This window comes from Heptranchias perlo, chromosome 15 (assembly GCF_035084215.1).
Source record: "Heptranchias perlo isolate sHepPer1 chromosome 15, sHepPer1.hap1, whole genome shotgun sequence".
In the NCBI taxonomy this organism is placed as follows: Eukaryota; Metazoa; Chordata; class Chondrichthyes; order Hexanchiformes; family Hexanchidae; genus Heptranchias; species Heptranchias perlo.
In genome coordinates this window covers 37,804,953-37,831,569 of record NC_090339.1, presented here as the reverse complement: position 1 = coordinate 37,831,569, position 26,617 = coordinate 37,804,953, and the positions used below count along the sequence as shown (strand labels likewise).

The 26,617-nt window shown below is 42.3% G+C and overlaps 1 protein-coding gene across 1 annotated transcript in view; it reads left to right on the top strand.

Moving 5' to 3' along the window:
* Positions 1–18,843: 18,843 nt before the first annotated feature.
* The window catches only part of stard8 (StAR related lipid transfer domain containing 8), a 135,763-nt gene continuing 127,989 nt past the window's right edge, over positions 18,844–26,617 (top strand). Inside the window, exon 1 of the mRNA XM_067997072.1 lies at positions 18,844–18,865. The gene's annotated coding sequence lies outside the window, so the exon portion shown is untranslated. The remainder of the gene's footprint in view (positions 18,866–26,617) is intronic.

The window sequence follows — 26,617 nt, the reverse complement described above, 5'->3', positions numbered from 1 at the left end:
TGTAGCAGTGTTACACTTAAAATGAACAATCTGCTATATTTTATGTTGACCCAAAGCTCAGAACTGCTAAAGCTCCCCTGATAGCTTAGTGGATAACATAGCTAGGTTTCACTTACGTTTCTCAATAATAAAATGCATTGCTCAGTATGAAGTTGAGGCATAGAGATCAGTAAGCACTCAACATTCAGTTCCTGGTCTCAGTCAGGGTGGTGGTGAGATTTCCGCAGTGTCCTGGGCTAGGGATTTGACAAATCAGCCAGGAGTCCTGTTCAAGCTGTGTGTGTGTGTGTGTGTGTGTGTGGATATCGGATTTTGACTGGCTCGGGATTGGCTCTGATGCTTCTCCACAGTTCAATAGCCTGCTGACATTCACACCTGAAGAATGGGCACCTGGGTGAGGTACTGGAGAGCTGCCAGTGCCCATAGAACTGTACTCCTGAAAGCAATAGACACCTTCAGGAGAGGATGGGAGAAGAGGGTAGAAAAAAAAATTGTGACTCGTTTGATGTAAGTCACTCATGCCTGAGACACTTGTAGACCCACGTAGCCAATGCAGTTTGATGTTTATTTTCTGTAATTGCCTTGCTTCCCACTGCATTTGCTGCCAGGATGCTTGGCATCAAGATTCAGCTGCAGCTCTGGTAGGGTTTAAATCTGCCTGCAGTTGTAATGTGTTATCTCAAAAAAATGCAGCCTCTTGAATGCGGGAAAGAAAAGGGTTAAGTATTGGGTTTCTTTGTTGGCTGCTTCTCTTTTATTTGATTTTCTCTTGTCTTTTATCAACTGTTCGCAGATGTCAGCAATCAGGTGTGTGGCTGATGATGTCATGGTGGAAGTGAGACAGCGCCCATTCGTCTTGTGGATCTGCTCCTTACAAAAGAAGGAAACTTTGGCTGTTCGCCAAGAGAAAGTGTGGACTTTGAATGTTTGTAGTTTAAGCTGGCTGGGGCAACTGTGCTGCGGGAAAAGCCACTTTCTTACATATGCTGAGGTTTCTCAAATGGACGACCGTTAAGAGGGTTCTGCTTTGGGCACACATTAAGGTAAATGTTTTCTCAATGTAAAGTTTTAATGTGAGGGCTAGATAATGTTCGGTGGTAGGACATTGGCTATGTTTTCTGAATAAACTTGTTTGAGGACTGTGTATAGGCAGATTGGGTTGTTGATAATTGAAGTGGCAGCTACAGGGTAGTTCTGAGCTGTTCTCTGGGCTTAAAATTGGTTTAATGCTGTGATCTCTAACTGGCCGCAGTTTTGTTTCTCATGTTCAATGTTTCACGTTCTTGTAAGAGGTTTGTGAGCACAAGTACTCAGGTTGGAACTGGCCTGCTTAAGAATGTAACACAAAGAAGCAATATGTGTTCATTATTTTTCCCATTAATGTTTTTCCCCTCATCTCCTGAAAGGCACCGATTCTTGTTGGGTTACAGTTCCACAGGCATTGGCAGTCCTCCAGTTCCTTGTCCAAGTGGCCATTCTTCAAGTGTAAGCCTATACAGTGAATGTTGGCAGCCTATTTGATCCCAGGAGACATCGCAGTTGAGCTCAATCCACTCCTCATCTGCCATCTGATGACCCCTGCATATGGTCAGCAATCAGGCATATCTTCATCTTTGAATTATGAGCAAAGACATTCAGCTACAGGGCATGCAATCTTTAAAAGGTAAATGCAAACCATTTGCAAACTACGGACAAGCCGTATATGATCAGATGTCACGTGATCAGATTTCACATGATCAAACCTTCAGGAATAAGTCCAGTGGGAGTTGGCAACCCTATATCTAACCCATGCTGTACGTAAGACCTGGGAGTGCTGGATGGGACACTTTGGTAGGAGCTTTATTCTGCAACTAACCTATTCTGTTACTGATGTGTGAGTCAGAGCATATCATCTCCTACAAAGCAAAGCCTCAGTTAGTTAAGTTACAATTGCCTGTCATAAACTGTGCATGCTAATTGATGTTACAATGCTACTGAAGGAAATTTCACCCACACAAATGGAGGTTTTGTTTTCTTGTCACTGCAGGGAGCCAACTTTTTTTTGGTTTGGAATGAATGTGCAAGGAATTAAACAGGGTGGTATAATGTGAGTCAGTGTTTGCTGAATCAGACAAGTTTACATAGTCAAAAGGAGATGATGCAATGGATTGAAGCACTAACCATTCACCATTGAGGCCTCGGTTCATCATGGCAGGGGACTACGTTTTGTCAGATGAAACACTTTCCATTTGCTTCTGTATTCAAATCCAGACCAAAGGGTTCAAGCCTTGCATGGTCTATCTTGTTTTAGTGATGTAGTGAACATAATACTGCCCTTTAATCACTGATCCTGGATTCAAATACAGACCAAGTTCTCTATGCCTCTCTATTAGGCATTTTTCACCTTCATCACTTGGGCAATAAACTGGCAGAGCGGATCGCCCACCCATTATAGAGTTTGCCTGATTGTCGTTTCCATTGACCTTTACTACCCAAGTAGTGAAAGTGAAGATTACCCCCTATGTGTCTGTCTCTATCCCTCTTTCACTCACACTCATGCTGAAGACTGAGTACAGTGTGAAATAAAACAGCACCCTTTAACCTCTGGGACCTTAGTTTGAAACTAGTCCAGAGGATAACAGATCTGGTTGGAATGAATTCATCACTGTCCCTGACACTCCACAATAATTTGTAGGAAATAGTGGCCTTGAACAGGACACAGAAACTATATCAATCTCTGATTTGAGTTCGAACCTTGCCCTTTCACCTTTTATTTTCAAATAAAACAGTTGGACTATAACCTGGTGTTGTAAGATTCCTTACATCTTTCACCTTTTAGACCTGGATGATAATGCAGCTTTAGACAGGTGGAATGCCATTATACTCAATGTTTTTGGACAAAAAATTTGAGCTCATTATCCTGGTAATGAATGATAGACACTGACTTGCCTCTGGCCCATGCTATACCTGACCCAGCAGAACTTGATGCTGTCAATGGGTGTGGAGAGGAAGAACGTTCCATTCTTTAGTGCTAACATTCTTTGCTTTGGCAAACACAGTTGTATTTACATAGATATGTGAATAGATCTTGAAGCAGCTTTGATGACATTATAAACTGCAACAGGGAATGTGAGCAATTAATATTAAGACTCCAAGATTCAATTTTTTTTTTGGGAGGGTACGAAATCCCCTATTTTTCCTTTGCTCAACCTGGTCTCCTGCTTGGGCACTGAAAGCACATCACATGACCAATGATTGCAGAGCTGTTCTATTTTTCCCTTAAATTATTCTTCCCTCATCTACCGAATGCATTGGCTCCAGCTCGTCAAGAGATAATTTTTCAAACCTGAACCTATATAGTGAGTGTTGGGTTTTTTTTTGGACCATATAGAGCTTCACACCTTCATCAGACACCTACACAAATCCACTTTCCAGCAGGTGCTACTGGATAGGGATCAAGAGTGGAACCCAAGTTAATTTTTGTCTTCTCCCTAACTTAAGACACTGAGGTCAGTCACCCCACCTCTATCATCCTGCATGAGGTCGTCCAGTTCAACATAGAACAGGTTCTTCCTGGCATACGTGGCTCCATACCACAATGGGCTGGTCATTTGCCACCTGAACTTGTGAGTGGCTAAAGCCAACATTTAAAAAATGTCTAAGTTTTTAATAAATATATTAATGAGAAAATGCAATAAGAGTATTTTTTTAGAAATTGCAACTTGAATCTTTCTAGATGGAAGGTTTGTGACTTCTTAGCCACATGTTGGTGGTATATATGTGTCCAGGTGAATAGCTTTCACCTGGAAAAGCTGAGCCTTGGGGTGTGGCTGCTCCTGTACTGTGCAGGGAATGGCAAGTTTAAACCCATGGAACTGGTAAAATGATTCACCAAGAATAAATAAAACAAAAATTCCTGTTTGAAGATTACTCATATATTTCCACTGTATGAAGCCCATGTGTTTTGCATGGGGTGCGAGAGATAAGGATCAGTGACATTGAAAAGGGAATAAGAAATATTTGACAAGAGTACACGGAAAGAGCAGAGAAATGAGGTATCTGTACTGATGTTTCTATGATTTTTAATACAATATGTGCCTGATGATTTAAATCAATGGTTAACATTACAGTCCAAGCCTTTTTCACATCTTTTCCCTCATCTAAATGACTTGATAACAATTTCCATAAACAAAATGTGTCTTTTATGAGCCGGAACTTGCATCTTTTACTATGTCATATTGAGTTAACATAGGCCAGGTCTAACAATTAACCCTGATTACAGAAATTGCTCCCTGGAAAATACATAGGATGCCCATGACTTCTCCTGTTAATTTAGCCAGGTGCTCTCCTAATGCATTAATAAGGAGGCACAATGAAGTAGCTCTTATGCAACCAACTTCCTGTTTGACATGGTGATGGCTTGCAGAGTCTGAGTAATTCGGTCACTAAATCTTCCTCTTTGGCAATTAAAATCATAAAATTGAACTGCTGACAGACAAACTAGATAAAAGCACTCTCTGAACTCTTGCAGCAAATTCCAGGCTTCCAAGATTAATCTTGTCCCATAAAACTTTGTTCACTCTACAGGCCCTCCCAAAGCCCCTCGATGCACAGCCTTTTCAAGCAGCAACAGGCCTTTAAAGTCTGCAGCAGTGCTGCAGTTGCCTGTGCCCAATGAGAGGCCTCAGCATTTGTCCACAAAATACCTATTATATTATAGTAGCCCCAGTAGGAAATCAGAGTTCAGAGTAGTGACCTTGGGCTCAGTGCATTTCCTGTGTACTGCCCCAGGAAAATTGGTCACTAGGTTACCAAATATTTGCTGAGGAAAGTTGCAAGGATTTTGGACTCTGTCTTTTCTTGTTTTTAAAATTAGAATAGTTCATATATTGTGTAAAATTGGTTATTATAGTGTATTAGTATCTTGTTATGTATTTTTTACTTCCATATATTTCATTTATAAATAAATCTAACCAAGTAGTTTTAGTCTGTATGCATTAGCCTAATGAAGTGTTGCTATCAACTTTCTGAGGTGATGGGAGAATATGGTGGGCATCCCAAATATTCTCCAGAAAGCAATTTACCAATATTAAAGGTTATTTATTAAACCTGAGCATGTAACTTGTATACAGCAAACAATAAAGATGTAGCTTGTTGTTGATAAGGTGTTTGTGGAAACTGTAGTCTAGCTGTGAACACAAGAAAAGTGTGGGAAACAAGTGCAAAATGTAACAGTGTCATTGATCAGTCTTGATTACATTGAGCATCAGAACAATAATGGTGTCTTGGCCCATGACAATAACACCAAATCTAAACAGTAATCCACATTGGCTCCATTTGCTCAGTAAGTTTCAGCAGTTAATTCACAGATGCTTCAATAACTTGCCAACTAACATAATCCATATCAGTTCCAAATAATATTCCTGTCTGGGATGCTGTTCACCAAATTAACATTTAAAATACCGCTTCCCCTTCAAGCATAGGGTTTATTTAGCACCTTTCACATCCTCAGGGCATCCTTGTGCACTTTAGAGCCAATGAACTACCTTTAAAATGTAGTAATTGTTGTTTTGTAGACAAATGTGCAGCCAATTCGTGCACAACAAGGTCCCACCAGATAATCTGTTTTTGGTGGTGTTCATTAAGGGATAAATGTTGGCTAGGACACTAGAAGAACTCTTTGCTCTTTTTCAGATAGTGAATCCACTCCCTTAATATTGCATGATGTGGAGATGCCGGTGATGGACTGGGGTTGACAATTGTAAACAATTTTACAACACCAAGTTATAGTCCAGCAATTTTATTTTAAATTCACAAGCTTTCGGAGACTTCCTCCTTCCTCAGGTAAATGTTCCTGAACATTTACCTGAGGAAGGAGGAAGTCTCCGAAAACTTGTGAATTTAAAATAAAATTGCTGGACTATAACTTGGTGTTGTAAAATTGTTTACAATTAATATTGCACTGAAGTGGTAGCCTAGATTATGTGCTTATGTGGGGCTTGAATCCATAACCTGCTGACTTAGAGATAAGAGTGCTACCATTGAGCAAGGGCCAACATTTCAATTTTCATTACAGCACTTGGACACCATTTTAGTACCAGGTTACCACTACTTTTAAAAGAGGTACAAACAGGATATACGTGACTAGTAGGATTGCATCCACTAATATTAAAAGAAGTTAGGGAGGAGATAGCAGAGGCACTATTACATATTTCTAAAATTTCATTAGAAATGGGAATAGTACCAGAAGCGGACAGCTAATGTTATTCTTATATTTAAAAAGGGAGATAGAACAAGTCCAGCAAACTATAATAGTAAAGATAATGGATTCTTTACTCAAAGATGTAATAGAAAAACATCTAGAGAACGAAAATATAATAAAGAATAGTCAGCACAGATTTCAGAAGGGAAAGTCATTCTTTACCAACCTTATTAAATTCTTTGAAGAAGTAACAGAAACAGTAGACAAGGGTAATGTAGTAGATGTAATATATTTGGATTTTTAAAAGGCCTTCGATAAGGTATCACATTGTAGACACATGACTAAGGTCCCAGCAGGTGGAGTCAGGGGACAGATATCAGAATGGATAGCAAGTTGGCTACAAAACAGAAAACAGAGAGTCGGGGTTAAGGGTAGCTACTCAGACTGGCAAAAGGTGGGAAATGGTGTTCCACAGGGATCAGTGCTGGGACCACTATTGTTTACAATTTACATTAACAATTTGGATTCGGGAATCAGAAGTACAATTTCAAAATCTGCGAATGACACCAAATTTGGGGGTGTAGTTAATACAAAGGAAAAATGTGTCAAAATGCAAAAGGACATTAATAAACTTGCAGAATGGGCGTGTAATTGACAAATGAATTTCAATATAGATAAGTGAGGTAGTGCATTTTGGTAGGAAGAATTAGGAGGCCACATTTCGACAGCACCTCCCAAACCCACGACCTCTACCACCTAGAAAGACAAGGGCAGCAGGCACATGGGAACAACACCAACTGCACGTTCCCCTCCAAGTCACACACCATCCCAACTTGGAAATATATTGCCGTTCACTCACCGTCGCTGGGTCAAAATCCTGGAACTCCCTACCTAACAGCACTGTGGGAGTACCTTCACCACACGGACTGCAGCGGTTCAAGAAGGCGGCTCACCACCACCTTCTCAAGGGCAACTAGGGATGGGCAATAAATGCTGGCCTAGCCAGCGACATCCACATCCCATGAACGAGTAAAAAAAAACATACTGCCTTGTTAATAAGAGTCTAAATGGATTAGAGGAACAAAGGGATCAGGGGGTACAGATACACAAATCACTAAAAGTAGTGACACTTGTTATTAAGGCCATAAAAAAGGCAAATCACGCACTAGGGTTCATTTCTAGAGGGATAGAATTGAAACGCAGAGAAGTTATGTTAAACTTGTATAGAATCTTTGTTAGACTACACTTGGAGTACTGTGCACAGTTCTGGTCTCCATATTTTAGTAAGGATATAAATGCACTGAAGAGGGTGCAAAAAAGATTCACAAAGATGATACCAGAACTGAGAGGATATGTTTATCAGGAAAGGCTGAACAGGCTGGGGTTCTTCTCTCTAGAAAAGAGAAGGCTGAGGGGTGACCTGATTGGGGTCTTTAAGATAATGAAAGGGTTTGATAGGGTAGATGTGGGGAACTGTTTCCACTTTTGGGGGCAGTCCAAAACTAGAAGTCATAAATATAAAATAGTCGCTAATAAATCCAATAGGGAATTCAGGAGAAACTTCTTTATCCAAAGAGTGGTAAGAATGTGGAATGCGCCACCACATGGCGTAGTTGAGGCAAATAGCATAGATGCATTTAAGGGGAAACTAAATAAGCACGAGGGAAAAATGAATAGAAGGATAAGCTGATAGGGTTCGATGAAGTAGGGAGGGAGGAGGCTCGTGTGGAGCATAAACGCTGGCATAGACAAGTTGGGCTGAATGGCCTGGTTCTGTGCTGTAGTTTCAATGTAACTCGATGTAAGGATGAAAATTGAATTTTTGGCAAAGTTGGTTTATCACTACTGCAACGTGCTATGGACTAAAAAAAGAAAAAACACTGCTGAGGAAACATGAAAGTTAAATTTATTTTTACTTAGATGTGAGCAACCTCTTCCTTCCCCAAGTTGTCTCCCACTCCTTCTTCGATAGAAGTGGCTTGTACTGGGGTACAGTTTGAAAGGCACTGGCAAGTATTTTGTCCAAGTTGAAGGCAAGTACCTGTAACCTTAGTGGATTGCTACACTGAGGACTAACACACTTCTCCTAAGCTTCTCAGTGTTAAACACACAGCCATTCTTCATGTGAGAGCGCACACAGTAAATGTCAGCAGGCTATTCAATTGTGTGGGCCATCAAAACCCAGCCTGATCCTGACATCCCAGCAAGGGTCATTGAATAGTGATCACGATTGTGAACTCTGGTTGATTTTTTCCCCTTCCGTAGCCCCAGGACGCGAAAGCCAATTTTAGTGCGTTACTACCACCTTAGCCGAGATCAGCCAACTCAGCGCAGACCGTCAATGAAACTTGAACGCTTCTGGGTTTTTTTTTCTCTTCGTTCATGGGATGTGGACGATGTCGCTGGCGAGGCCGGCGTTTATTGCCCATCCCTAATTGCCCTTGAGAAGGTGGTGGTGAGCCGCCTTCTTGAACCATTGCAGTCCGTGTGGTGAAGGTTCTCCCACAGTGCTGTTAGGAAGGAAGTTCCAGAATTTTGACCCAGCGACGAGAAAGGAACGGCGATATATTTCCAAGTTGGGATGATGTGTGACTTGGAGGGGAACGTGCAGTTGGTGTTGTTCCCATATGCCTGCTGCCCTTGTCCTTCTAGGTGGTAGAGGTCGCGGGTTTGGGAGGTGCTGGCAAGATTAGGTAGATTAGGTGAATGGGCAAAACTGTGGCAAATGGAATTCAATGTAGACAAATGTGAGGTCATCCACTTTGGATCAAAAAAGGATAGAACAGGGTACTTTCTAAATGGTAAAAAGTTAAAAACAGTGGTTGTCCAAAGGGACCTAGGGGTTCAGGTGCATAGATCATTGAAGTGTCATGAACAGGTGCAGAAAATAATCAAGAAGGCTAATGGAATGCTGGCCTTTATATCTAGAGGACTAGAGTACAGGGGGGCAGAAGTTATGCTGCAGCTATACAAAACCCTGGTTAGACCGCACCTGGAGTACTGTGAGCAGTTCTGGGCACCGCACCTTCGGAAGGACATATTGGCCTTGGAGGGAGTGCAGCGTAGGTTTACTAGAATGATACCTGGACTTCAAGGGTTAAGTTACGAGGAAAGATTACACAAATTGGGGTCGTATTCTCTCGAGTTTCGAAGGTTAAGGGGTGATCTGATCGAAGTTTATAAGATATTAAGGGGAACAGATAGGGTGGATAGAGAGAAACTATTTCCGCTGGTTGGGGATTTTTGGAGTAGGGGGCACAGTCTAAAAATTAGAGCCAGACCTTTCAGGAACGAGATTAGAAAACATTTCTACGCACAAAGGGTTGTAGAAGTTTGGAACTCTTTTCCGCAAACTGAGATAGACAGCTTTTTGGCAACCAAAGGAATTAAGGGATATGGGCTAAAGGCAGGTATATGGAGTTAGATCACAGATCAGCCATGATCTTATCAAATGGCGGAGCAGGCACGAGGGGCTGAATGGCCTACTCCTGTTCCTATGTTCCTAAAGAAGCCTTGGTTTATATAACAGTACCATGTTATATACTTATTCTCTGAACTATTGGAGGAGTTCAAGAGAAGGTGGTTTCTATGGCCTCTGTATTTGTGAGTCAAACAAAGCGGACAAAGATTATGATGTAGTGGGAGGATATGTAATATATAGACATAAAATTTGTATAATTTCACTATTAGTGAGAGATTTCTAAGCAATGTTTGTTATATCAAAGGTCATGCAGCATTATACTAAGGATGCTGATAAAAAGAGGGTGTGTTATTAGTGATGGAGCCATAAACAATATGTATTTTATAAGGGTACATTTATAGAGAGCTTGTTACAGTGCAGAGGATATCCTACCATATAAAACATTTTAGTACAGATGCTGCTAATTTAAAAATAAAACCCTTTCTCAAATGGCTAACTTGGTAAATGCACATTCTGGTGTGATACTAAGCCACACAACCTAGAAGGCCTCAGATTTGATCTGTGATTTAGGCTGAGTTAACTAATCTCAACTGGGGACTGGGGGCATTACAATTTGCTCTACCGTCCGTGGACTAGAGAGGGGAGAACATTAGCCAGGGTTCCTAATCCTGATTATTGTTCAGGGACCTCTTCTGGAAAATACACCTGGATGATTGTCTAGTGAGGGCAAGACTGGGCTTGACCATGATGCCATCCATAGTTAAATAGCCTTTACTGACATAAGGGCTTGATCTTTACTCGGAGCTGGGTACCCCACCTGTCTGCAGATATCCGCATGGGGATCCCAGAAGCCAATTGAATGCATTGCAATAAGCGATGGCAACTCAATTGAAGGTGAGTGTTTGAGCTTCTGGGTTTGCCACCCGCCAGGCAGCCAGATTGACAGGCTAGCTGCCTGTTGGCAGTGAAAGGAGCTCCAAATCAGAGAGGGAGGCAGAAGGGAGAGAGATCATTGGCACTGCAAAAAATCGGGGCGGAAGCCAGCATCGGGGATCGGGGGGTTCAGCCAGCATCGGGGATCGGGGGGTTCAGCCAGCGACGACATCGGGTGGGGGTGGTCAGCCAGCATTGGGGATCGGGCGGTGGGGGGATCAGCCAGCATTGGAGTTTGGGCGGGGCGGGTGTCCAGCATTGCGGGGGAGGGGGAGGTCCAGCATTGGGGGGGTGTGGGCTGATCGCGAGGGTCCTGTCGGCCAGTTGAGCTCGTTGGGCCTGCATGAAGCACTCCTGCTCCTCTGTGCCCACAAGCAGTGCAATAAAGGCACTCACCTCATGGATCCAGCCCTTCCCGCCTGCTTTCACCTTATATGAATTGGAAGCGATGGGAAACCTTAAGTGCCTCAAATATTCCACTGAGGTACTTTGCCCTTTTAAGTATTGGCCCGCCGGCTTTAAGTGAGGGCGGGACTTCCTGGTGTCTGCTGTGCACACGCATCCAAACCTGCCTGGGTTAAACCCAGAAGTGGGCATGTTGGAGCCGGGATGCAGTCCTGCTCCAAATATCTACTATTTTGACTGTCCACCCACCCCCAACCCACCCGTTCTTGGGGGTTAAAATTATCCCTTAAATGTTGGCCCTAAATGTTTGAATAGTGCCTTGGGATCTTTTACATCCATCTGAGAGGACAGACAGGGATTTGGTTTGACAATGTAGCACCTCTGACAGTGCAGTACTCCCTCAGTACTACATTGAAGTGTCAATCTAGATTATGAGCTGGACTTTAACTGCCAGTGGGTTTCCAGCAGCAGAATGAGACCCAGCCCATTTTAACGGCTAGGCCTCATTTAAATCCCACTGGTCGACTTCCCACCCATTCTGAGAGATGGACCTTATTAGCATAGGACTAGTGGGCTGCAGGTGGGAAAAAGTACCCTGGGGAAGCCCGTTGGCTGCGGGCTGCTGCAATATTGGGAGCCTGGCCGGCCTCAGGAAGAAATTGCAGCCTCTGTTCACCCTTGGGGAATGTTACCTATGCTCCTGACCCAAACTTTTGTCCGACTGGCTCCCTAAGCAAGGGAGCTTATGGAGGCTGGTACATTTCACCACACCGGGCAAACCAGCTGGCACACCCTCACTAGGTCCTGACTGCGGCTCAGGAGTGGGAACTGGTGGCTTAGGAAGATCGAGATTCAGAAGTTCAACGGCCTAGCTCTACCCAAGTGATCCAGTGGGTAACCGCAGCATGTAAACAAACCATATTGTCAAGATGGCCTCAGGTTTTATTTCTGGTCTGTAGAAGGATAGTTGGTCTCAGTGAGGACAAGACGAGGGCGCTCCAACTGGTTTCAGTGCTCCTGGGCTATGAGCCAGTAAATTCAGGAGAGGAGGGCAGAAACCAGGAAAACGGAAATATTTTTCTGCCTTCCCCATGACAAAAGAAATGTTTCTTTAAGTCTGGATTTCCACTTTTCAGTAGGGTTAGGGTGAAGGGATGCTAAAGTATGTGGACTCACCCACTTAGCAAGGTGAAGCAGCAATGATCATTACAGTGATAGTGTAATGACATGGCATTAGTGTGATGGTACGTGCACTCTGGTAGAGTCAGGAGGGTGAGGCTGTGGAATCCATTGTTTCCAGTTTAAAAGCACTTAATAGTACAGGCTGCAGTTGAAAGGGAGATTGCTATCTGGTGTAACTTTAATCTCCATTCAGTTGAGGTCAAGCTTGCCTGAAAACTGGAATTATGTTTCAGTAACACTGTTAACTACAAATGCAAGAGCTCTCCTTGTTGCACAGCAGCCTTTGATATCTTAAAGGTTTATTGTTTTTTACAATTGCAATTGGTTTTATGCTTGCAGAGTGAATCAGCAAGGACTCCAGAGTCAAAGATCAACAGAAAATTAACTCTATGGATGATCTATATGTTTCTGATAAGCACATATCTTAACCTGACTACAGAGTCCAATTGAGTTTGAAGTAGAAATGTCCAATCATACACCTGGATATTTGTTTGTAAATATTCCATTGGAGTCTATCACCTCTCGTGTGACATTGATCAAACGGTGATGTTTGCTAAATACAGTGTTGATCTAAGGGTATATTTCCGGTCCCAGTGCTAAAGCAGCCACAAGCTTTGTGCTTACATGTTTATGAAATGGCTGATGTCGCACAATCTTCTAGGATTATGCTTTGTTAGTTATTTATGGTGAGCTTCTTGTTTGGATTGGGCCTTCTTGCAGGAGCTCGTTTAATTGAGGGGGGATGGGAAATTGTGCACAACTACTGCTGTTAAAGGGCTGCAGCTATATTTAAAGATGAGTATTCATTTGTTGAGCAGTCGGAAAATCTGTGACCCCAAATCTTTGCTTATTATATAGTCTAATAGATCAACAATGTTGTGAAACACCTCCGTTCTACAGCAAGTAGGTAAAAGAAAGGCTGGCACCTTCCCCACAGGGAAGCCATGCAGAATGAGTGGGTGGGGGTAACACAATGGATTAACATGGTATCCAATATCCAGAGGACCTGGAAGCAAATGAAAGAAGTTTGGCAGACTGAGGAAATCTGTCAAGGTAAGGCTAGCCAGCATTTCTCTGGACCAAGTATAAAGTAGGCATACTCCAAAGTGTTTTGTCTTTACCTGTTATCCTGTGACTGAGGCTGCATCTAAAGCACTCAGACGACATTATTGCTCTTTTATAGCTTCACGTGCATGCCAATACTGACACACTTTCTAACTACCACTTAAAACTGGAACTATTGTTGTATTAGCATTTGTAAAGGTGAGCCCACAAAGTAAGCTTCCTATAAGAACCTAACTGCATGATACATGTGCAATTATTCATACAAATGCTGGGATGTAGATGGGCATTTGGGTCTCACTCTGTGCGTTTTTTAAACATCCAACACCTCAACACTCCAGCACATGAAACACATAGACACATAAGCACTGTGCGAAGGAGTGTCAGCATTCTAACAGCATTCTCTTCTGTTTCTATAGGCATTCCCCAAGAATCAATCTAACCTGCCACAAACGGGTCACAAACTAGCACTTCACAGAACTCTCCATTAGTCATTCCATCTATCACAAGCGCCAACACAGGTACATCCACTCCAGAAGATTTGGATAGTAGGTTTAAGGTGGGTCCACCACGTGAATCACAAAGTATGAATGAGCGGGAGCATGTAATGGTAATGGAGAAGCAGGAATCTGATGGCTGGAGAACCAGCTTGTGTGCTTCCTCAACTGCAGAGCCGTGGGATTCAGGTCTCACAGACTCTGAATGTAAAAGAGAGTTGCTATGTGAGTAACAACATTTGACAGTATGTCTGGCAGCGAGTGTTGAGGAACGCACTGCACACATCTGTGCAGTTGTATATAACTGGTATCTGAACATAAAGTGTGTGGCAATTCCTGTGACAAAGCTCCTTCAAATAGCAGGACTGTCTCTTGCGAATGTTCACACAGCTGGTGTGGAAGTCTTAGGCTTCAGGCTCCAAGAGCCTCTCTTGTTCAACTTTAATATGCAACAGCCTTGGCTCAGTGGTAGCACTCTTCTCTGAGTCAGAAGGTCATGGGTTCAAGCCCCACTCCAGAGACTTGAGCACACAATACAGGCTGACACTTCAGTGCAGTACTGAGGGAGTGCTCCACTGTTGGAGGTGCCATCTTTCAGATGAGATGTTGAACCGAGGCCCTGTTTGTCGTCTCAGGTGGACATAAAGGATCCCACTGCACGATTCAAAGAAGAGCAGGGGCGGTCATGGCTAATATTTATCCCTCAGCTAATATCACTAAAACAGATTATCTGATTATGTATCTCATTGCTGTTTATGGGACCTTGCTGTGTGCAAATTGGCTGCCGCATTTTGTCTACAGTACTACAGTGACTCCACCTCAAAAGTGCTTCATTGGCTGTGAAGCGTTTCTTGATGTCCAGAGGTCCTGAAAGGTGCTTAATAAATGCACGTTCTTTCCTTTCCTTTGATGGGTTGGATAGACAGAACCAATATAACGCCTTATTGTCTTCATTGCTGGTGAGAAGTCCACTCCCCTGCAGAATACTGGACGTGCTGAGAGATGCCCAACTGGCTAGACTAGGCATGGATAAGATAGTATTCAATTTGCATCCCCTCAGTTCAAATGATAAAATGTGCCCGAAAGCAGACAGGGTCAGCCATTTACTGCAGTAGCAATCTGGCAAAAAGCAATTGAAAGGCCATCTCATGACTGAGCACAAGCAATCAGAGGGCCACCTCAGTCCCAAGAGGCTCCCACTAGACGCAATAGCCAGCCATCTCAGTTAGTCATGTTACTTGGGGAACACTTAGAAGGAGCATTGGGTTAAGTTCTGGAACACAAGTTTCATACATTGTTGCCAAGGGGTAGAATACACTGGGTATGTACACTCACCACTTTTAATGAATTAAATTTAGTTGCACTTTACTTCAACTGTGTCCAGGAGTTTTTTGCTGATACTGCAGAATAAGGTGTCAGCAGATCAAATACTCATAACTTTCCTGTGGATCAATACTCCTGAATAAGTATCAGCTTTTGCATGAAGGGTTAATACCTCCAAGGCAGGAAATACTTTATCTGGTCTATCTATCAAAACCACTCATCACACTTCCACTGATTCAATAGATAAATGTACTGTTCAATATGGAGTTCTCAGGTTCGATTTAGAGTCTTTATTGAATTAATTGGTCTCAGGTGGGCTGGCACTAGGGGGTACAACTATTGACCTGAGCATTCAAGGATTAGGGAGAGGAAAAATCAGACAAGGCTCGTGCTCCTGATCTCTGTCCAGTGAAGCCTGCTGGAGTGTGCACATGTGGATGTTGGATGAGGCTCATTTGATACTCATCAACTAGATTCACACATTGCCTGGCGAAGCGAGGATGAATGTTGGGCCGCTGCAACACCAGCAGTGTCCCACGGGTAACTCCTGGGTGGGGGTGGGGGAAAGGAGGCAAATGGGAGGGATGCCGAACGTGGGCTGGGAGCAGCCCTTGGTAGTGCTGTGGAGCCGGGAAGAGCACTTCTGACCCTCCCTGCTACACATTAAGATATGTACTTATTAAAAAAATCTTTTTGGTGGCGGCCTCCAATGGTCCTTTTAAGGACCACTGGTTAGGCCACATGTAGACCAAGTAATCCTGAGCAAAGCAGGCCCGACACCTCAGTACAAACCAATTTCCTGAATGGGTCCTAAAACAGGACATATTCAAGAGGCCTAACACCTATTTTAGGCTGACAAGGTTGCCTATTGAGCACCCAAACCAATGTGGCATTGGACACGTTTCCAACACTGTTTGGGTGCGGGAGGTTAGCCCCCCAAATTGGACCTCTGTGCCCCTTTTTTCCGTCCAGAAAACGGGCGCAACGAGATCCAATTTCTCGCCCTTCATTTTTCCTGCCTCTCCGTTAATCACCTGGGTGCTGAAATTCCTGCCTTTGCTAATCTTAGTGAAAAAGTTGACATGAGTACATAACCTATTTGTAATCATACAGAATTTTTAGCTAAAAAGTACTTCACACAGAAGATGGTGAATGTGTGGAATAGATTGCCCAGGGAGACAAATTGTTTTAGGTGAAGGAAATGATTGAGTTAAATGAGGAGAGATTATAGTAAGATATTTTTTGAATTTGCGACCAGCCAGATGGACCATAATGGTATTTTGTAGTCCTGTATGTTCCTACATCCCTGTGATGTTTAGTCTCTTCACTGTCGAGTGAACACTTTATCATGCTGGTTGAATTTTAGGACCTGGTTAAAATGATTCTAAATTTGAAGAAGAGCTTCCTGGGATATGGCACAATGACAACCAAAGGATTCTTTCATTTCCACCATGTCTCATGATGGTACATTGATTTTTCCAAATGAATCTGGTATGAACATTTGTGAAAAAACAAGTTGCTGTTATATGTTATGAACTATGGCACGACAGTGATAGGTAGAGTACATCCTGTTGACTCTGCTCATATCTACACAGAGTCTGTGAGCAGAAATCTGATACAAGATAGTAAAGAGAAACATGCCTTCACATGTAGCTCTTAACCTCCTGATCTTTTGGCAATGTGAAATATCTCTTCCCTTCGACAGTTGAAGAGCATGTGAAGGAACAGGCCTTCAGCGCAATACTTTTTGATGACATGTGGTTGGGTGAGGCTGTGCAAACAGCTTAATATTTGGCAAAACAAGATAAAAAAATGTTTATTTAAAATCTAGGGTATTAAACCATTCGGAAAGTCTTACCCAAAAGTAACTTCACCAGGTCTTGTCAGGTTAAGAAATGAAAGATGGATAGACTTGACCTTCTGTCTTATGCTTCAGTCAAGCAATTACAATCAGCTTGGAATAGCCATCCAAGTAAAGCACATTCATTCCTAAATGCCTCAAATTGAGTATTCCTTTAAATTGTAATTTTATTTTCCACTGTTTTCTCTTTAGGACCCACCACATACAATGGAATTCAACAAGAACATAATCCTTTGGAAGACACAGGCAATGAAATATATGTCTTCTTTTTGGAAAACGATGAGAAAGAGGTAATTACTGAACCTTGCTTTTCCCCCAGTCTTTTTATTCCTTTCTCTCCTGAAGGTGAGTATGGTTATTCAGGCACAGGCATCTCTCATGGACCTCACCCAATTGACCATTCTTCACATATGAGCCGAGAAAGTGATTGTTAGTAGACTATTCAAACATAGGGAATCATTATTGAAGAGCCATCAAAAGAAGAAAAAACTTGTATAACACTGTATCACATTCTCAGGACATCCCAAAGCATTTTACAACCATGATTACTTTTACAGTGCAGTCTGAAGGCAAATACAACAGCCACTTTGTACACAACAAGATCCTACCAATGAATGAATGCTTGAATGATCAGAAAATCTGTTTTCAGTTGTGTTAATTGAAGAAGGAACATTGGCCATGACACCAGGAGAACTCCCTGCACTTCTTCAAATAGTGCTATGGGATATTTTGCACCCACCTCAGTAGGCAGACAGAACCTTGGTTTAATATCTCATCCAGAAGATATCACTTCTAACAAAGTAACACTCTTCAATCCCATCTGTGTGGACTGTGCACTTAAGTCCATAAAGTGGCTTGAACTCACAACCTTCCTGACTCAGAATGAGAGTACTACCAACTGAGCCAAACTGAAATTCAGCAGGCAGTCAACCTGGCATTAAGGCTCCTTCTTTAAAAGGGAACCCAATTGTGAAACTGCTTCTTTAAGGGTTAAGCTATATTGTCACTTTTGCATCTATATGAAGTGGTTTGGGTGTGCATCAATGTAAAACTAAAAATGCACGAAAGTTCTGTGATGTGAGATTCCGTTCAGGAGGCTAATGCACAATATTTTGAGTTCTAACAGAGAAAATACAGCCAAAAAAATGTCCTGATGAGGAGTCTATTTCTGTAAAAAGGGTCCCAATGGTAAGACTTTCTCTTTGATTTTGTTAAGTGCAGGGCATGAAGTGGAATTACATTTTTGGAATTAAAAAAATTATTGTTATTGATCTTTCAACAGGCTTGCTGAGAGGCTGTGAGAAAGACCTGTCTTCTCTCTCTCTGAAAAAACAATCTTAAAGAAATGTGTTTCCAGAGCTGTTGAGTTCATTTGGATGGAGTGGAAGATCTACATTTGATTGAAAATGAACCTAGATAACAGAATTGGAATTCCAAGTCTAGAGGTGCCTCACCAAGTCACCTCAGCAAAGCTGCCTTTTCCCGAGAAGGCTGCCAATAGTGGCTGCACCGCTGCAGACGTTGATGAAAAGCATACTTATACCATTGTGCTTCCCAAAGAAAGGAGCCTCAGTCATGTGAAAGATGAGTGTGATAATGCATTGATTCGGAAGGACTGTCCGTCTGCTCAGGTGCTGAGCCCTGAACCAGAGACTGTGCCTAGAAGATATTTGAAAGTTGTAAAACACAGACCAAGCGTCATTTGCTTTTCCAAAAATTGTCTTTTGTTCCTGAATGATAGTGATATCAATGAGGAGCTGTATGTTGTTGGAACACAAACAGATTTGTCTGCAGAAGCTTTTCAGATAAAGCAAGGAGATCTGAGCAACAGAGACTGCAAGGACCACCCTATGGTGGTGAGAGAGAACTTGGATGGGGATGTGTCAGAAGCTCTTGGACAGCAGGTTACCTTGAGAAACGGAATTACAAGGTCGCAGTGCTGCCTAGCCAACTTCATCAACCAGAGCCAAGACGATGAAGATAGTAATACTTCCTGCCTGGTAAAATCACATGAATTCTTTCAATCTTAACTTTTTTATGCTCATTAAGGTGAGGGATGTCAATGCTCTTCAATGGAACACTTTTTACATTTTGGTATCCAGTGACAGTACTGAGTATTTTGAGGTCTGGTATAGCATGGTTAGATGCAGAGCAAAGCTCGCTCTGCACAATCCCATCAAGCACTCCAAGGTCAAGTATAGAAAGGTTTGATGCAGAGTAAGCTGCTTCTACATTGCACATCTAGCATTCACAGATTAGATACACCACAGGTTAGATGAGAGTAAAGCTCCCTCTCCTCTGCTCCTACAATATTCCTGAGCTCCACTTTCAGAAGAGTAGACCCTGCTGCACCGGTGTGACATGTTCATTTCCCATACATTCATCCTTGTGGCCTCACAAATTCTTGACATACAGACATAGAGACTGGATGTTGAGCCAACAATGGGATAGACTGGTGAGACTTACTTTTTGAATGGCATTTTCTACCCTCCACCTTTCTTGGTATCTCCATTCAATGTGCACTACTGTCAGTCAAGAGAACAGGCAGGGGATGACATGCCTCTGCCACACTGCTCTGATTTCAACCACTAGGCAGCGTACAAGAGCAGTTCCTATCCTCCCTGCAAGGAGCAGTCGAACCTACTCTTGCTGCTCTCCATAGTAACACTACTGAGAGAAGCAACTTCACACATGGAACACGGGGCTCTCTCTTTCCAATTTTACATCCTCCTTGTAGCTGTAGATTTCTTTCATTTAAAAATAAAACATTTGATTTTTTTTTCAACTTATGAATTCAGGGTGACAGGATACTGCAAGCAGTGTTCTGATAAAATCTGCACAGGAATTTCTTATCCTGTTTTGTTGCTCTATTTAGATTAAAGTGTACTCGGCTGCTTGTCTCTTCTGAACATTTGTAACATATCAAAATAGAATTAAATTCTCCTTCAGGCATCATATCTTCTCCATCTCCCTTGCCTCACACTTCCGGCATTGTGGCAATTATCCACCCTTAGTTCCAGAGCACTGTATAAACAGTGAATACTGAACACAGCCAGAAAAACAGTTAAAGGGGAACTCCAATCCAGTGTGATGAAATTATTCTGACATTCGTGATGTGGGAACTAGCAGGAATTTTTCTTTGATGTAGTCACACTTGTCCATGGAAGTGGAGAATAGAACTGTCCCTATACTAGTCTGCAGTTGATGTCATCATCTCATTTGTTACTTTCCACAATTGCAGCTGCTGTTGCCATTTAGTCTGTCACTTTGTGCAAATGCGACTGCTGTTATTCTTTTGTCTGTCACTTACTGCAACTGCAGCCATACTTGTGTCTCAAATCTCACTCTTCACAGCTGCAGCCACTCTTACTGACTCGTCCATTACTCCCTGTAACTGCTGCTGTCCTTGTTGTCCCTGTCACTTTCAGTGATTGCTACTGCACTGATTGTATTACCTGGATTACTAGCCTGTCACTCTCCATCACTGCAACTCTCCTTACCATCACTCTTCTTGACTGCTGTCACTCCATCGTCTTGTTTATAAACACTTTATTACTGCTGCTGCGCTCACTGTCTTGTCTGATGCTCTCAATGATTGCTGCTGCAGTAATTGTCTTGCATGTCAGTCTCTGAGATTGCCACGGGTCTCATCATCTTGCTTGTCAGTGAGACAGATTGTTACAAATTATATTGTAAAATTTGGATCTCCGTTTTAGATTTTATCATTTTTGGAATATTGTGAGCACTCTGCTCCCCATCCATCCCATCTGCACAAGTCCCTCATTTGATTTAATATTACAAATAAGTTAAGGGCAGAAATATGAAAATATTTACTTCAATTAGCACAGAGTTTGAATTGAGTCTGTAACTCAACAATTCGCTTACAATGTTGAGTTAATAATCTATAAACTCAATAACCTGCAATCTGAAGGATGACGATATTGTGAGTGGATCTGCTGCCCCTCCATCGTTTCCAGCTTTAAATTGCTAAAAATTGCCTGTCTCAGAGCAAGTTTAAACTTCTACAGCTCTGTGGCTTATTGCCAGCAAAAATATTTTTAAAGGATAGGATATTTAAATCTCCTGGCATATCGATTCTTCCAGTAGCACTTGTCAGTCCTGTTACATATCTCAGTTGCTCAATGAAGACTGCTCTGTGTGTTACAAGATGTACGTGTACACAGTCTGGTCTTGCAAAACTGCTAAGATTTAGAATGACAATTTTCACTGATATCTCCTCCAAAGAGGGTGTATGGTCCTTAAAATAAATAAGTTAGCTGAGTACAACATGTGAGGATGGATTCCTCTTGTCATTTGGAGACAGGGATCCCAACCATTCCAGCCTAGAAAATGATGGTTCTGCCATTTGTTAGCAGCAATAACAAATATCAAATATCCTTTTGTGATGCAATGCAGGCCTCTTGAGCGAGTTGCTAGGAGATACTTCAGAGTAAGCTGAAGGGTGACTGTCCTCACAAATGTTATTTCCTTCTGAGATATCCCTGAACTACTGCTCAGGGCTGTACCTTGACTGCTCAAATGAGATCAGGAGCTGGCCATATATAGGAGATTGCTGACAGGAACTGTTATTCTACAATTCCATTTCACAGTGCTTTGGAGCACTAGTGTGGTTCCCCCCCGCCCACACTGTGTATTTATATTAAGAAATAGAAGTATAACAAATAGAAATACATAGGGATGATTTTACGAATGTGTTTTCCTGGAACTCATCCGCTGGCAGTATGTATTGAGAAATTGTGGGTGCGCTTCCATTTTAATGGGCAAAAAAAATCAGGAGCTTGCCCATGATATCCCAACACACGTCCCTGGTGGGAGCACGATTTCATAATATTGGCCACTAGAAGTACAGACAAGGAGAAGGGAAGGGAGAAAGAGGGGCAAAGAGAAAAAAAAGAGAAAGAGATTTAAAAGGAGGGAGAGGAGCCAGAGAAAAGGGAGAAGAGAGACAGAGGAAAGGAAGGAAATAGGAAAGCCAAAGAGAAGAAATGAGCATGAGGGAGAAAAAAGGAGGAAAGAGGACAGACAGCAGAGAGGAAAGGGAGGAAGGGAATGGAGAAGAGGCGAGACACAGGACACAGAGGAGAGAGGGTGAGGAGGCAGACAGGAGACCGAGGGAAAAAGAAAGACACAGGAAAGGAAAGGGAGAGAGAAATTTATTGGTACATTGGTGTCTAATACCTTTATAATCAAAGTTCTTGAAACAGTCTCTTGCCCCCAGGTCCCAGACCTTGAAAGCTGTGTTTGAGGGATCTGTATGTGAATGATTCACCCAGACACCTGCTGATGTGGTAATCAACATTTGATTATAGCAGTGACTCAGATGAATGTCCCAGCACAGTTATTGCTGTTTACTGATTTCTGACTGTACCACTGTGTGCTTGACTAGTCTGCTGTCTTCTAACTGAACAGGTAACACGTTCCAGGATTCCAAGGTTGCTCCCTGCTTTGTGCTGAGGTGAGCCAATCTCATTGGAATTTTGGTAGCGCTGCTGTCATTGTCCTTATGGCCCCAGGAATAGGGAGGGGAAATAATCAGCCAGACTTCTTGCCCTGATTGCTATCCAGTGGTCCCTGCTAGAAAGTGCACATAAAGATGAAAGTCGGGTCAGGACAGGATCAGACTTGGCTGTACTATTCCTTACACTCGCTAAGCCTGCTGACATTTACTGCACAGCACTCACACTTGAAGAATGGTACCAGAGGTTGACCAGGGCCTATGCAACCATACCACAGCAGGAGTTAGCAACTTTAGAAGAGGGAAGAAAATTGGCAGGGGACAAATCCACAGAAAATTTGAGATTGCCATGCATTATAAACTGAAACATCAAGCAAGTTTTTTTTTTAAAGTGGGTTGCTACCTGACTCAATAATTCTTATTGCTGCTGAACAAATATTACATCCTGTATTCTGATGAAGGCTCTGTGCTGTCTAGAGAATTTGACTCCCAGCTTCAGAGTCTGGCTTGTGGTTCTCTGATAGTTATGAAGGTGTCTTGTTGGTGAGACATTGGCTTATTCACAACATATAAAGTATTCTTGTTTGAAATTCTCCAGGAGGTAGAGGGAGTGGCCAGGGCACTAGGAGAACTCTCTGCTCTTTTTTGAATGGTGCTGTGGAATCTAGAGGTGGGATGGCTACCAAATGTGCCAAGCCGTAACATTTTTGGATTTCCTTGGGGTCATTGTCACTGACCACTTCCATAAGCTTACAGTCAGAAATGGGAGAAATTATAACGGGGAACAAAGAAATGGCAGAACAATTAAACACATACTTTGGTTCTGTCTTCACAAAGGAGGACACAAATAACCTCCCATAAATGTTAGGGAACCAAGGGTCGAGTGAGAGGGAGGAACTGAAGGAAACCAATATTAGTAAAAAAATAGCGCTAGGGAAATTAATGGGGCTAAAGGCTGACAAATCCCCAGAACCTGATAATCGACATCCCAGAGTACTAAAGGAAGTGGCCCTGGAAATAGTGGATGCATTGGTGATCATCTTCCAAAATTCTATAGACTCTGGAACAGTTCCTACAGATTGGAGGGTGGCAAATGTAACCCCACTATTTAAGAAAGGAGGGAGAGAAAAAACAGCGAATTACAGACCAGTTAGCTTAACATCAGTAGTGGGGAAAATGCTAGAGTCTATTATAAAAGATGTGATAACAGAACACTTGGAGGGCATTAACGGGATTGGACAAAGTCAGCATGCGTTTATGAAAGGGAAATCATGCTTAACAAATCTACTGGAGTTTTTTGAGGAGGTAACGAGTCGAATAGATAGGGGAGAACCAGTGGATGTGGTGTACTTGGATTTTCAGAAGGCTTTTGATAAGGTCCCACATGAGAGGTTAGTGTGCAAAATTAAAGCACATGGGATTGGGGGGAGTATACTGGCATGGATTGAGAATTGGTTGACAGACAGGAAACAGAGATTAGGAATAAATGGGTCTTTTTCCGGGTGGCAGGCAGTGACTAGTGGGGTACCGCAGGGATCAGTGCTTGGGCCCCAGCTATTCACAATATATATCAATGATTTGGATGAGGGAACTAAATGTATCATTTTCAAGTTTGCAGACGACACAAAGCTGGGGTGGAATGTGAGCTGTGAGGAGGATGCAAAGAGGCTCCAATGTGATTTAGACAAGTTGGGTGAGTGGGCAAGAACATGGCAGATGCAGTATAACATGGATAAATGTGAGGTTATCCACTTTGTTTGTAAAAACAGAAAGGCAGATTATTATCTGAATGGTGATAGCTTGGGAAAAAGGGGAGGTACAACGAGACCTGGGTGTCCTTGTACACCAGTCGCTGAAAGCGAGCATTCAGGTGCAGCAAGCAGTTAGAAAGGCGAATGGTATATTGGCCTTCATTGCAAGAGGATTTGAGTACAGGAGCAGGGATGTCTTACTGCAGTTATACAGGGCCTTGGTGAGACCACATCTGGAATATTGTGTGCAGTTTTGGTCTCCTTATCTGAGGAAGCATGTCCTTGCCATGGAGGGAGTGCAATGAAGTGCAATGATTCCTGGGATGGCAGGACTGACATATGAGGAGGGATTGGGTCGACTAGGCCTATATTCACTAGAGTTTAGAAGAATGAGAGGTGATCTCATCGAAACATATAAAATTCTAACAGGACTAGACAGACTAGATGCAGGGAGGATGTTCCCGATGGCTGGGGAATCCAGAACCAGGGGTCACAGTCTCAGGATGCGGATTATGCCATTTAGAACTGAGATGAGGAGAAATTTATTCACTCAAAGGGTGGTGAACCTGTGAAATTCTCTACCACAGAAGGCAGTAGAGGCCAAGTTATTTGATGTATTCAAGAAGGCAATAGATATATTTCTTAATGCTAAAGGGATCAAGGGGAAAAAGCAGGAACAGGATACTGAGTTAGACGATCAGCCATGATCATTTTGAATGGCGGAGCAGGCCCGAAGAGCCAAATGGCCTACTCTTGCTCCTATTTTCTATATTTCTATGTAGACCTCATGTCCTCTGCAAAACAGACTGTTCCTGTACCTATCCAATACCTAGTTAAATGTAGCGAGACCCAGGGGTCAAACAGAGAATCCTGTCACTATACTTTGTTTATTGGATATAGCACATACTGTCACATGATGTCCTTAGTTTCAGTAGGTGGAAGAGAAAGCATCATCAAACTATGGTTTCGGCTATCAACTAGGTTTATTAAACATTAAACAGTTAAAGAACATTTCTCAGTATGAGCGATATATGTACAGAAATTACAAACTTTAATATTCTCCCTGGAATGTTAAAAACAACAAAGAGTTGGGTTTTAAGGAGGGTCATAAAGGACAATCATGTCCATATCATTTATGTATATGGAGATCAAGAAAGGTCCCAATATTGAATTCTGGGTACCCCATTGGCTACATTTTACCAATCTGAGAAACGTCTGTTTAAAGGAGAACTTTTTCACTTGCACTCCCGCCACAGAACCTTGCCCAATGATAGTGCATATTGGGAAATTATGTGTGTGATTTTCCATCCTTCTATGCATTCTCTTTCAGCTATCCCTCTTTTCATGCTGCCACATTACATTTGCTACCATAGGCTTTAAATCACATAACAAGTCTCTTATGTGATACTTCGAAGCTTTATGAAACCCTTATCTGAGAAACATTTAAATACTCCTAAGGGTAAATTTCCAGTTTGCATGCTCCCAGGACGGAGCCTCACCTTCCGGGGCCACATATCGGAAAATCATGTGCGCAGTATCATGCCCACTGCCGTGTCTAGATGCTTAGTAATTTCCTAAAAGAGTTCAAATGACTTAGTGCTTGATGGGGGCAGCGTGGAGAGTACTTTACTCTGCATCTAATCTGTGTTGTACTTGATTTGGGAGTGCTTGATGAGAAGCTTGAAGAGAGCTACACCTGAATTCTCATCTGTATCTAACTCTCCCCCTTTACTCCTTGTTATCAATTTAGTGATCAATGGAAATAATCTTTTGCTATTTAACTTCTCAAACCCATGCTGTACGTGACCTGGGAGTGCTTGATAGTCGGTGTAGAGGTGAGAAAGGTGGGTAGTGGAAAGAAACTGTAGGTGACGACATTTCCTTTGAATGTGGAAAAAGATTTCAGATCATTCCCCTGAATTATTCCAAGCTATATACAATATAAACATTTGACTCAGTGCTAATATATATAACATGTACATTCCAGGTTTATTTCTTTTGAGAATGCAAACATTGATGTTGAATATTTGGTCTATGGAGCTGGCCCCCTACTTCACAATATTCTTGCTGTTTAATGGGAATGTTCATTGAGCAGGAATTCACACTGAACTGTTTATTATTATTATTTTTTGTTACTCCAACACGTAGCCTATAAAAAATGTAGTAATGGAGTCTGTGCACAGTACTCTCTCTGTCCTGGTGCTGTTCATTTTGGAGGTAATCCAGCTTTTTTCTTTTCTTGCTGTACACTGAAAGCTGGCAGTCTGGGATTTCAGTTAGAAACTCAGCAGTATGTCTGATCTGAAAAGAAAAGGAGAGAAAAAAAAAATCATATATTCGAACATTACAGTTCAAGTGATTCAGTTGCTGAGGTTACCCTGAATATCCCAGTGTGCTGGGATGTAACGAATACAGAGGGAGCTGGATAAGTACTAGGTGTGTTAATTGGTCAAAGTCCCTTACTCCATCATCAGTTAAACTACAACATCCCTTATCATAAGGGTCAGTAATTAATGCGATTTCGA